A 13,907-nucleotide genomic window follows, 5' to 3' on the forward strand; every position below is an offset into this window, starting at 1 on the left:
AAGGGCCCTTGTGTGGGTATTTCAGCTTGAAAGGGGATTAGCATTGGAAGTCTGTGATCATGTCAAACATTTGTAATTGAAGGTGGCTGTTGAAAATAATTCTTAACATAACTGGATTCTAGCAGTCTTGTTGATGATGAGGTAAGTGGAGTGAATAGGAAATGATCTGTTTGTCATCGCTTGAGCCACAAAGCCGAGAAACTTAGTCTCCGGGAATGGAAACTTTAAAAAGCAACCACACTGGGAAATGTTTGATATTTCAAATCAAAGAAGCTTTTGGTGAAAAGTACAGAAGGGATATATAGATGGGAATATATACCATTGAATTTTTGCTTTTAATATTATCTCTTGATTTAGTTAAAACCAGACCTTTTGATTACTTTAATAGCCACAGGTCATACAGTGCTTTTGCCAAATTGTAAGACTAGATAACTTAAGTGCATGCCTCATGTAAACGGTTGTATTTTGTGAGCTTGTCTGTCCTGTTGCTTGTATGTATTTCTTGTCCTTTGAAATCAAGGTTTAGAACTTTTGGGGGGGAAGTTCATGGACAATCAGTAGCTCTAGTAGGTGCACATGCCTTCTATGTCTGTGGGTAAATGACAAGTATCATATTATGTAAATTCATCTGGACTTTGAAGTGATAAAGATACAGTAGGATTGGCTGCCAAAGAACATCTGTTAAGTCTGCACACTTACACTGCTAATGAATGAACACTTCCCCAAGGCAGTCTGAGTGATATGCAGCTTTTGGGAAACAACAGAGTGAACAGGAAATGTTTTCCTTAGAGGTTTTTATTTGCTCATCTGAGGCAATGGAGAAACATTAAGTGATTTGTGGTGGATTTTATTTTCCTGAAGCTCCTTCTATAACTTGAAATTCAATCAGTTATTGTGCTAAGGGATGGGTGCACTGACCTTGTCAAAAGAGTGAGCAAGGATTTCATTTGACTTTGGTTTGTTAGTTCACAATACTCATGTATATCTGGGTCTCTAACCTTGGCTTTTTATAACTCAGTAATCCTACACAGTCATTCACTATGAAAACACTTGTGTTTCTCTTTTTTCTTTGTATTTGTTCATTTGAAAAGCCTTTCAAAAGGAATTGCAGCCTGCATGTGATTATAGCTATCAGTAGCACTTAAACTAACTGCTGAGATGAAACTTTTCTTTCTGGACCCTGCTAATTTCAGTTATCAATAGAAAAAGAAATTTTTTCTCCATTAAGAGGCCCGACTTTACTAATTGGTAGCTGTGCTTTGGGTTGAGCCTACATTCCTTAGGGACAGCATTTGATAGAATAATTTTTGACATTTTAATTTGACAAGAAACAATTCAGAGAAATGACCTAGACATGTGCCCGAAGTGAAGTCTTCTCGCTGTGATTGTGATACTCAGTGCCAGGAATGCCTTTGAACGTCTGCAGCACTTTGTAAACCCTGTGATCCATTTAATATGATAGTTCAAGCTTCTTGGCAGGTGTTTTCATAGGACCTTCCTTCACCTAAATGATTCTTACACAGTTTAAAGACTTTTTTCCCTATAGATACTAAGATGTGGGGCTGATGCCATATATTCTACGTTTGTGATGAAAGCACAACTTTCCAGGAGAACAATAAACTTAGGTATGAGTTGTGTAAATTTTATGCCTCTTTGTTCTCTGATTATACTGTAGTCTCCATCTTTTTAACTCAGAAGTATTACTTGGCTTTAAAATTTTGCTCCTCGCATTTGAAAATGGTGGAATAGGCTAATTTCAGATACAAGTGATCTGTTATGTATGTATCTCTATATAATGGAAAATTTACATTTTTAAATGGTGAAGTTAAAGCTTGAAGCAAATCTAGAGTGTACACACACACACACACACACACACACACACACAAAAGCATGCATGCTCACTTATTTCTTAAAATTCATCTTAGAATCCTGCATTATTCCAAGTGTATTGGGGAATATTTAAAGGACCAAACACTTAAATGGGTGTTTGAAAAATATATGCTGACAGAAGCCTGGTTTCTAAGCCTGGGAAATAGGCTGAAAGAAAAGGAAAAAGTGATTTTTAGTTTCTTCTTTGTATGTGTGTGTTTCAAATATGTGAGGTTTTGTTTTTTAACCACCAGATAAGGTTAGAAATGGATACTCTCAAACTTGCTCATGATGATAGTGATTTATTCCAGGTGAGGAAAATGCATTCTTTTTACTACCAATGTATCCCCTGAGAGTGGGGTAGGTAGATGGTTTGGCAAAGAAGACTGCTTTGAGTCGGCTGGTTACATTCTGTTACTTCTTTATAAGCCGTTATTAGTTTGTATCCTGTGTACTTTCGTGAAAAAAATACTTTAATGGATTTGCCAGCCATGTATGTGTTATGTGTGTGCTTGCTTGCTCTTTTTCTCTCTCTCCTGAAAACACTTATCTGTCTGCTTCCTGTGTCTCTCCCCCTCCTTTTCTCTCTTCTTTCTTTTTCTTTTCGCTCCCATTTAAATATGAGGAAAAAGTTAACATCCTCCCTCTCACTGTGTAAGAATGCCTCTGTCTACAAATAATTTGTTTTGTTTTATAAAGACCTATTATTTAAATCATTTTTATATTTGTTTTTAGTAAAATCATTTATTTACTCTATTTAGCAATCCAGTGTTTATAATTGCACATAAAGAAGAAACACCACTATTCAGTTTTCCTCTAAGAATCAAAAAAGTCATAGTTAACATTAACATACATACACTTGGGCTTGTATTTTAACACTTTTGTTTTTGTTTTTACAACTTTCAAATGAAAATGATGTTGGAATATGACTCCTGACTATGTGATGTGCTACATTAACATTACTTTAAATATTGTAGTTTTACTTATAATCATCCTAAATTTGAGTTAGAAAACTTGAAATTAACAGGAAAAATTCATTGGATCCCTTTGATATAAAATATATTTTTAGAACAACATCAAGTCATTTAAAATTTACTTTGGAATAGAGACTTCATACTTAAACAGACTTAAGGGAAATAAAATCATTTTAAAACCTTTTTCAGCCATTGTGCACAGTTACTGTTGGAGGTGATTGCCAGCACTGGAGAATCAGGAAGTGTGTAGTTTAAATTCTTCAGGATCAGATTATATCACAGATTTTCTTTACACATGGTGTTAAGTAGATATTAAGTGACAGCATAACTTGCTTTTCCTTTCTTACCTTTGGGAGTCTCAAGAACTCAGCTTTAGCTTCTAATTTGTGTTATTTTTAGGTTTGTTTTTAATTTTAAAGAGTATATGCCTTTACATTATGACTAAATATCTGAACAACTTAACTTTCTTTAGTATAATGTGTTTTTAAAAGTATGTAAATATCTAGTGGCCAGGTTTTAAAATTTTGGGGCAGGAAACTTTATGAAGGAATGGGGGTGATGTCATTACTTTTAGGTAAGATTAGACGTGGAGGTTATGTTTATTCATTTGTTAGTTTTAGGATCCTTTACTTCCTGTTTATGATTTTCTTAACATTGAGTGTTGTTGAGATAAAATATGTTTGCCAAAAACATAGAACATATGGAGTAGAACATATATGTGAGAGTACTCTTCAGTCCTTATGTGAATGTGGGTCTGTGTTAATCGATATTTACTTTAATCCTTCCCATAAGAATAAGATCTAAAAGTACAAAGATGAGACATTATGTGAGCAACTGCACACAGTTGAAGAATAGTACTTGCTGGTTGCTTAGAAGGCAAGACAAGATAATGTAGATTCCAACGAATTATTTTAGTATGGAAACAGACACAAGTATATGAAAAGTGAATGAATTTCAGTGGTGTAGCCATAGTAAGTAAAAATGTAGAAAAAAACCAATTGCTAACTTGAATTCAAGTGAGGTCCTGGTTCCTGTTTATGCTTTGTCTTTTGAAGTATGGGAAGAAGTCAGGTGTTTTAATGTATAAATCTTTGGTGCAGTGATCCCTTTGTATATTTGAATAGAGCAAAAACCCTAATGATAATGGATTTCCTATTCCATGGATGGATTAGATCATTATATTGTGTACTCTTCATCTGAGTGAATCCTAGTTTATTTAGTTTCAGATGTATCTAACTAGATGACCTGATAAATGCTCCTCCGTAAACAAATAACTTATTTTTATGCTTCTCCAGCATCTCCTGCTTTGAATATTCCTCAGAAATCATTATTATGTCTTTTTAAAAAATTTTTTTCAAAGACTTGATTTTTTCATATGTTTTATTTATTTTTGAGAGACAGAGCACAAGTCGGGGAGGGGCAGAGAGAGAGGGAGACACAGAATATGAAGCAGGCTCCAGGCTCTGAGCTGTCAGCACAGAGCCCAACGCAGGGCTCGAACTCACAAACTGTGAGATCATGACCTGAGCCAAAGTGAAGATGCTCAACTGACTGAGCCACCCAGGCGCCCCTAAAGACTTTATTTTTAAGTGATCTCTACACCCAGCTTGGGGCTCAAACTTCAAGATCAAGGGTTGCCTACTCCACCAACCAAGGCTTCCAGGTGCCCCTCATTACTGTTTCTTAAGAGTCAGATCTGAGGAGAAACCCGAGACCATCATGCCAATTACATTAACCTCTGGGAACAAAATGCTTATTGATTGACCTTCACAGACAACTTTCAAAAGGCTCCAAAGCTTTATTATCGGGAAAAGATGATTGGGAGGCAAGGAACAGACAAAAGTAGCTATCTAAACAGAAAGAAGTCTGGCCAAATAGTTCGGAGATCACTTTTTTCTTTTTAAGTCTTGGTTTCACATGATCTTGGCCTAACTTGAGCTCTTTGGTTCTCTTTTACTCCTTTTACTCCATAGGTAAAATGAAGAGGTATTTGTGATGCTGACTTCCTTATGGGAAGTTAGAGTTAGTAGATTTTAAAACGCTTTCAAAAAGGTAAAAGTACTATGCAAATGCAGGAGATGTACATTATTACTTTAGAATAACTGAAAGGGCCCTTGTGAAAATAATGCCCATGTTTAGACTAAGCAAAGCATACTATAGCCATTTTCTTCTCTGCATGGAAGGGGCTAGTTTGACCAAATTATCAGACAGACAGGATAGGGATAGGTACCATTGCACTCAGCTATTTTCCCTTTTGTGAGAATCTTGAAGTTCAGTGTTTCTCCGGGCAGCTAATCTTTGGCAGCGAGGCTTTGTTCCGATAGTGGCATCTGGCACCAGATTGATTTAACCACGTCTGAGGTTTGCTCTTTTCAGAATGTGCTCTCTAGGCAGCTTCTGTGTGGCTGTGACATGACCACACGCTGTTGCTGCTTTTCCTGCCTTCTAGCACCACATGTGAGGCTAAGGCCTTCTGACACCTGCCATTTGGAACTTTTACTTGCTGAAAGATGTCAAGATTTTCAGACAAGATGAAGACAGATATAACTGATCGTTCTTTCCTTTCTCAGGAATCAGATGAGGGCATTTGTTCCATGGATGAATTGCTGAAGTATGCAGCTCTGTTAGCTTTGGAAAGCACATGGGGTTTATGTAGATTTGTGTGTGCTTGTTTATGTGCTCTTATTCTCCTTTATACCTATTTGGTGTGATACCCATTTGCTATTTGTATAAGTAAAGGTTTTAGTGTTTACTTTATGGATTTCACTGGATAAATGGTGAGGGTTAGGGCAGAGTACTCCTCTGTATTCCTCATTTTTATTAAGAACCTCACTAAGAAATTGCATATTTTCAAGGACGAGCTGCTTTTATGACCGTATTGCCATACACATGCACACACTAATGACTGTCAAATCTTCAATGGCCAGGAGTAAGACATCTTACTTGAGGACCTTGCTACTTCTGTTTTTTTCTGCCTTGAGCCATCCAGAGGAAAGACTGGTGAATAAGACAGAAGTGCTAACCTGTTGAGTTTGTTCCTTGTAGTAACTGGTATCTAAATGATTGAGGAAAGGAGCTGAACTCTGGTATAAAATGAAAGCTTAAAAAGCTATTATATTTTGCTTATTCTTACCCTTCAGTTTTGTGGCTAAATCATAATTGGCTGTGTGCTATTATGTAAACTCTTCTGTTTCTCATATCTTGATATTTATGTTGGATCACAAGCCCAGTAACATCACAAAGATGGTGATACCCTAACTTGTTATAATTTAGGAGTTTTCCACTGACTCGAGTTATTTAATTGAAAAAAACCACCACCACCACCACCAACAAAAAACGTAAATGGGGTGGATGAGAAGATGACTAAAAGTGAAGTTATTGGGATTGTTGAGACCATGTTGAGAAGCCATGGATCACCTGTGAAACTATATCTTCTGGCATCTCTTTGGACAGCTTCTATTTATTTAGTGGCCTTAAGTGGCTAAGTGGAAAAGGGAGAGTGAATATTGGCCAATAGTCTTGTTCCTTGTAGTGTAATGTATGGAAATTAGTAGAAATATAAAATCTGTCTCCAGCAATTGGAAGGCAGTGAGGACTAATGACTTCTGTGTTAATCAACAGTATCCATGCATTGGAACAGAAATATTTGCAAACATTTTAGTGGAAGCCTGGTAGTCTTACAGTAATCAAAGCTTCCTGCTTTACATTCTAGGTTAACTTGAATTATATACGGGACTTGTGCTGCAGATGGATTTTCTTTATCTTTTAACTGGATCCTTCCTATTTTTAGGGTTTTTCCATAAGGTCACAGAATATGTATCTCAGGTCATGGTTATAGAAACAATGTTCATATAAACTTCTTAATCTTATGATTTACTTTTTGGGTAATCATCAAGGGATAAACATATAGTATTTTGGGTTTCACCTTAGAAACTACTAATCTTACTACTGCTTCTACATGAATTAAACCTACCCTATATATTCTTGAAGTATGTTTCATACACTTGCAAGTTATAGTTCTAGACAAGATTAAAACTTTGGTTGCCATCTTTGGCTCCTCTTGATTTAAGGTTCAATAGCTTTTCAACAAAGGAAAAGTTGTAATGATATATGAATTATCTTAAAAGGCCCTTAAGTGAGGAAGGCTAATAAAATCAGACAAAAATATCAAGATAAATGTATCTTTCAGGGAACGCTCTTGTCTCGATAATCTCTACCATGGCGCACGATTTATCTTTGTTCCCATTAATTTGTAGAGTTGATATATTTCTTACATCTTTAAGCATGGTGTTAAAAGCCATAGGACTGATTAATAATTTTGAAAATACTGGCTCAGAAGTTCATATTGTGTAGTGCTAGCATTCCTTCCATTGTTCCCAGTTGATATCTCAGGCCCATTTGCAGCTGAATATATTCACCCCATAATATGTTAAAGCCAATTAGTTCCAAATTCTCTTTTCCTCCTAAAAACAGTAAATATATTTAGGATGATAGTTGTGATAGGCTTTGCTAAAACAAAACAAAACAGAAAAGTGGATGTGAGTGACGTTTACATATTTGCTGATGTAGATGGGAAACCACTAAGCTTTCACATTTTTGAAGGGTTTTTTATTTCTTTTGAATTTTTGAGGCTTTAGAACAGTGGTTCTCAAAGTATAGCCCTAGACTTCATCAAAATTAAAAACCGTTGTGTTTCAAAAGACCATTAAGAAAATGACAGGACAAAAAAAAAAAAAAAAAAAAAAAAAAAAAAGAAAATGACAGGACAAGCCAAAATTTGGAAGAAAATGTATGCAAGTCACGTGTCTGATAAAGGACTTGTATTTATAATGCATAAAGAACACTTCTGATTCAATAACAAGGAGACAAGCCAATTAATGGGCAACAGATTTGAATAGGTATTTCCTAAAGAAGATTAGGGAAGGCCAACAAATACGTTGAATAAATGCACAGCACCATTATTAATTAAAGATATATAAATTAAACTACAAGTAAAAAGATACCACATAACTACTAGAATAGCTTTAGTCAAAAAGGCAGACAGTAACAAGTATCATCAAGGAAATGAATAAATTGGAGCCCTCGTTAGTTGCACCTAGACAGTTTCTTTTAAAATTAGGCATAAACTTATACTTCAGCATTTCCACTTCTGGGAATCTGTCCAAATGAAATGTGTGTCCAACATAAAGACTTATTCTTTTTTTTTTTTTTTTTAATGTTTTTGTTTTGTTTTTTATTTTGTTTGTTTTTCTGAGAGAGAATCTCTGTGCCAGCAGCACAACAAGGGGGCTTGATCTCAAAAACAGTGAGATCATGACCTGAGCTGAAATCAAGAGTCAGATGTTTAACCGACTGAGCCACCTAGGCTCCCTGCCGCATTATTCTTTTTTTTTTTTTTTTTTAATTTTTTTTTTTAACGTTTATTTGTTTTTGAGACAGAGAGAGACAGAGCATGAACGGGGGAGGGACAGAGAGAGAGGGAGACAAAGAATCGGAAGCAGGCTCCAGGCTCTGAGCCATCAGCCCAGAGCCCGACTCGGGGCTCGAACTCACGGACCGTGAGATCGTGACCTGAGCTGAAGTCGGAGGCTTAACCGACCGAGCCACCCAGGCAACCCCCTGCCGCATTATTCTTAATACCAGAAAATTGGAACCAACCCCAAAGTCCACCAACTGGTGAAAAGATAAATAAAATGTGGTGTACCTAGAACAATGGAATACTGTTCAGCACTAAAAAGAAAACACTGATGCTACAACATGGAAGAATCTCAAAAATCTCATAAGTGAAGAAGCCAGACTCAGAAGACCATATATTTTATGATAACATTTATGACACATGTCCAGATGAAGTGAATAGAAAATGGATACCTGGGGCTGGAGGTGGGAATGAAAACTGTAAATGGGCACACACTGTCATTTGGGGATGAAAGTGTTCTGAAATTGGATTTTGATGATGCTTGTGTAACATTACTAAAAGTCATTGAATTATACACTTTAAGATGGGTGAATTTTGTGAACTGTGAATTATACCACAGTAAAGCTGTAAAATGAAAAGTGTGGTCCTAGGCCTAGCAGTGCCAGCACCACCAGATAATTTGTTAGTAATGCAAATTCTTGGCCTCAGGGGAGCAGAAACTCTGGGGGTGGGGCCCAGGGAGCTAAGGTTTAATAGCCTGCAGCACATTCTGATGCAGGATCGTGTTTGAGAACCTTTGTTCTAGAATCAAGGAAGGTCAAATGAGATGATAGTTTGGAGTATGGTGTGTGTACATTCAGACTACCCTGTTCCTGTAACTGCAGGGAAGGTTTGAATTAAGAACTGTTGTAGTAGAGCTAAAGAAAATTACAGGGCAGTGGGAATAAAAATAAACTGGCCTTTCATGTTCTTGCTATGTCCCCACGAGAAGCTTTATGATTGTGATGTTTGTGTACCACATATGTTAGTAAATTCCTGTGTACTTTTAGGCTTGCTGTTACTTAACAAACATAGCATAAACAGGTTCATTTGCCATAACGACAGTGGAAATTTAGATCCTTGAAGGGAATTATTTCTCCTAAATATTTACACAGTATAATACAGCAGAGCCAGAAATGTGCAGTGATCCCAAAAAAGTAAAGATCTGACTATAGATAAAGAAGTAAATGGAGCAGTCAGCTGAACTGAAATTCATTCTCTCCTTCCATCTGTTCAGTGTATCTTTAAAAACCATGATTAGAAAAGTGGTTGATCTGGAGTAGTGGTCTTATTTATTCATGGCCTGTGTGTTCAGGTTTGATTTTTTTTTTTCTTTTTCTTTTGTTTCTCCCTGGCATTATCCGGGTGGCCAAAAGAAATTCTGACGGTAGAGGCTGCTCCAGAATTGGGCTTGGTAATCCAACTTGCAGGCTGCTAGCTGGTGAATGTGTAAGATGATGTTCCTAGATAGGGTCTCCCTTAACAGGGATTGGGCAGCGGCGGGGGAGGGGGGGGGGATGGGTATGAAAATTGATCAATGTGTGTCATTAGTGAAATTCACTGAGATTGTCAATGGTAATATTTAGAAGAGTATTAGGGAATGTAACACAAACCATTGCTGTTACCAAAACTTTATTCTGTGGGTAGAAGGAACTGGGCTACAAGTTGTTGGCAAAGTAGGTCTGTGTCCTTTTAATTATTGTTATTATTTTACTTTTCATTGTCTCATTTCCTTTGCTTCTCCCCTTTTTTGTTATTGTTCTTTCTTAAAACTTTTAATAATTAGTATTGCATTATTGAACACTTACTATTACTGACAAATATTAGAATAGTATATCTTCTAAGTTGGTAATTCCGATTCTGGGTTCTTTGGGTTTTGTTTTGCTTTGTTTTGTTTTTGTTTTTTTAGAGAGAGAGAGAGAGAGAGCTGGAGAGGGGCAGAGGGAGAGGGAGAGAGAGAATCTTAAGCAGGCTTCTCACCCAACGTGGAGCCTGACGTGGGGGCTCGATCTCACAACCATGAGATCATGACCTGAGCCTAAATCAGAGTCAGACACTTAACTGACTGAGCCACCCAAGCTGCCCCTGACTTCTGTTATTGGGTGGATAATAAAGGAATAAAATATTTTGCAGTAAGTTTCATTCTAAAAAGTCTGTGCTCTAGCAATCTGAACTCATATTTACTAGTGGATAAACTCCCATAGATAAACTAGAAAAGGTGAAAAGATGAGTTAATGAAGCAAACTTTTCCCTTTGTAAGAAAATTCTACACAGTTCTCTGTGCAACTCTCAAATTTATATCTGAATAGCATTATGTTTGAAAAAGAATAAACAAATGCAGATAATTGGTTTATTATATGAGTAAGTACACATTGAGTCAATGAATGATTTTGGAGTTAAATGTAAGAATCAGAAGAAGCATACTTTTTGATGTATGGGGGTAGGGGACTCGGCAGATAGGTTGACATCATGTTCTTTAAATCAACACATTTCAAAATGTTGACCAAAGGACATTTTCACTGTAAAATCAGGTCATTATTATTTTTGTGTCTTATCAGTAGTGAACGTGGAATGTTTCCAGTACTGCTGCAGACGACAGTTTCCTCTGCAGTTAATGCCCCTCTCTTTGGGCCGGATTTTCTTGTCTTGGAGTCAGGAGGCCCTGTCCTTTTGCTTAGTCTGACATCACGTAGGCTCCAGGCCTTGTGGTTGCTCCTGTGGCAGCTTTTTCTTGAGCTCCCTTCGTGGTACCATGCAGTACTTGTGACAACTTCATGTTGATCTCAAACGTAGATGGGGAAAAAGAAATAAAGAAGGGATTTTTAAAAGAGAAAGCAGACAGTGAAGGGAAGGGAGAGAGAGAATAAAAGGGATGCTTACTGTGGAGAGTAGTGGAGAGTAGTGGAGACCAAGCCATTCTTGGTCAGGAGTAGCTTCTACCTCACTTGAGGGACCCAGCCTACAAATGGGAGACTAGGGGCACCTGGGTGGCTTAGTCAGTTGGACGTCTGACTGTGGCTCAGGTCATAATCTCACATTCATAAGTTTGAGCCTGTGTCGGCTCTGAGCTGACAGCTCAGCCTGGAGCCTTCTTCAGATTCTGTATCTCCCTCTCTGCCCCCTTCCCTCACTGGTGCTCTGTCTTTGTCTCTCTCAAAAAATAAATAAACATTAAAAAAAGACAAACCAAATGGGAGACAAGCTCTGCATCCTTTTTGTCTTTCAGTTTGTTAATTTGCTTTCCCCTATAATAGCATTTGAAGATACCAGTGATTTTTGGCATCTCTGGCATTGAATGTCCTACTGCCAGTAGTACCAGGGATTTCAACGTAATATTTTGACACAGTGGTCCACTGTAGAGACATAGCATCCTTGTGAACATAGACCTCTGATACTAAATAGCATCAAAACTAACCGTTGGTTTGTTTAGAGCCTGGAAGGATAGGTAGCTGGTGCTCTGAGGAAGCTCAAACTCCAAATTAAAGTTCTGCTCCATAGTTGCTAATTTGGGTCTTCCTTTTTTTTTTTTTTTTCTCTGTGGCTGCAAAGTGTTCTTTATATCTATGTATGGAGCACTGAAGGAAAGGTAGCCGAGGGAATTCTGTACTGTTGAAATCTTGCTGTGTGGGTAAGGTATGATAGGATGTCCATCTGGGAGTACATACCCACCTTTGGTAGACATTTGAAGTTCTCCCGGGATTATGATGGGTCCTCTGTGTGATTACAGTACCTTTGCCAGGCTTATTCTCTTTGGAAAATGCTCAGATTTTGAAAGAAGGCTTGGAATTATGTTTTTTTCTTTTCTTTCTCTCTTTTTTAAAACTAGCAATTGAATTGTTTCTAACGAGTCATCCACCAGATGGTGCTAGTGTTACATATCTGAAGGTGAACTTCTTTGGCGCTATTGAAATCTTGAGGTTGTGTGTTTTCTTTTTCTCTTTCACCATATTGTTTTTAGTGGTTTTTGTTTTTTTTTTTTTCCACGCACCCTGCTTTCCTGGCACGCTAGCGTGTCACCTTGCTTCTGGTACGCTGTGGGTAGTGAACTGATTGTTCCTTGGTGATCATGAAGGATAACTTGGGAAGTGGATTCAGAGGCCAAGGACTGAGTAAAACTTAAGGATATATGAAATATGTAATTTCTTGTAAAACTTTTCATCATACATTTGTTTCTTATCTAGCCTGTGTGTATAAATTGAGAACTTGTTCTTTCTGCTCCAGCTTTCTTTTGTTATGGCAATGTCATAAAACTTATCGTTTGAGATCTAGAAGCCACGTGTGGAAGTTATTTGTAACAAATGATATGTTTACCCATATTAAATTCAAAATAACTTTAATAACTGTACAAGAAAGTTTGGTAGAATAAAAGAGAATGTTGGGTGCTATGTGACACCATCTTTTGTGGCAATTAGGAATTGTTATTTTAAACTTAAATTTTAAACTTTTTCTGTTTACAAATATTACATGGCTATTGAAGAAAAATTAAAAAACAAGAATGCAATTAAAGGAGTAACTCATTTAAGCACTTTTAACATCACATAAATCTTTTTTTCTTTTTATGTAAAAATTTAGGTAAATTTGAAAATATTAGATTGGTCTTATAGCCCTTTTTTTTTTTTTTTTTTTAAGTTTATGTATTTATTTTGAGAGAGAGAGAGCATGAGCTGGGAAGGGCAAAGAGAGAGGTAGAGAGAATCCCAACTAGGCAGAGCCTGTTGCAGGGTCTCAACCTCACAAACTGCCAGATCATGATCTGAGCCAAAATCGAGTCAGAAGCTCAATTGACTGAACCACCCAAATACCCCTCATGTTTTAGTCTTATAACCATTTTTTTTTTTCACTTAGTTTTTGGCAACTAATTTTTAGTGACAGTATAGCTTTTCATTTAATGAACCCTCTAATGATAGGGGTTTTGGTTTTCAGTTTCTTTCCATTAAAGCTATGCTCTGACAAATAGCACTTGTTCATTTTTTGTGTATTTTTAAATATCTTTTGTATAAATTCTTAAAAATATAATAACTGATTCAGAAAGGATGCATATTTTTTTAACTTCTGATTTATATTTTCAGGATACCATCCAGAAGAGTTCTACAGCTTAAACCTCTTTAACAGTTTATGATTTTGCTTGTTTCCTTACTTCCTTATCATCACCAGGTTACCCTAGTTTTTAAAGTGACTAGACATTGCTCATTTGAAACTCCCTGAAATGACAGTTCATCACTAAATATAGGAACTTAAAATTGCTTTGATATTGTCCTAGAAATAAACTTTGTACTTTAACCATTAAATCCTAGAGTGCCTTGTGTTCACGGGGTTTTGGTTTGGGCCTTGTTTCCTATCCCTAAAGGACAACAGCCGTCCTTTCATACTTTAGAACAGGTTATCTTGTGTGCAGAGCACAGAATCCAGGTCTGTGTTGCCTAACTTTTTTAGTACTGTGTATTACTTGTTGCGGAGCTTAGCTCAAAGCATTTACTCTCTCTCCATATGAATGTTTCTCAGTCTGAAAATTTGGAAGAAGAATTTTTAGATCAATTATTTTTAAAAACTGTAGTGAAATAAGCTGTGCATTTAACCTAGTAGTTAGTGTGTATTATTATTATTTTTTT

At 36.7% G+C, this 13,907-nt stretch overlaps 1 protein-coding gene across 3 annotated transcripts in view; it reads left to right on the top strand.

Annotated features, from left to right (window-relative positions):
* Positions 1-13,907, top strand: part of SRBD1 (S1 RNA binding domain 1) — a 203,974-nt gene that overhangs the window by 86,225 nt on the left and 103,842 nt on the right. The gene's annotated exons all lie outside the window — the stretch shown is intronic.

This window comes from Panthera onca, chromosome A3 (assembly GCF_046562875.1).
Source record: "Panthera onca isolate mPanOnc1 chromosome A3, mPanOnc1 haplotype 2, whole genome shotgun sequence".
In the NCBI taxonomy this organism is placed as follows: domain Eukaryota; kingdom Metazoa; phylum Chordata; class Mammalia; order Carnivora; family Felidae; genus Panthera; species Panthera onca.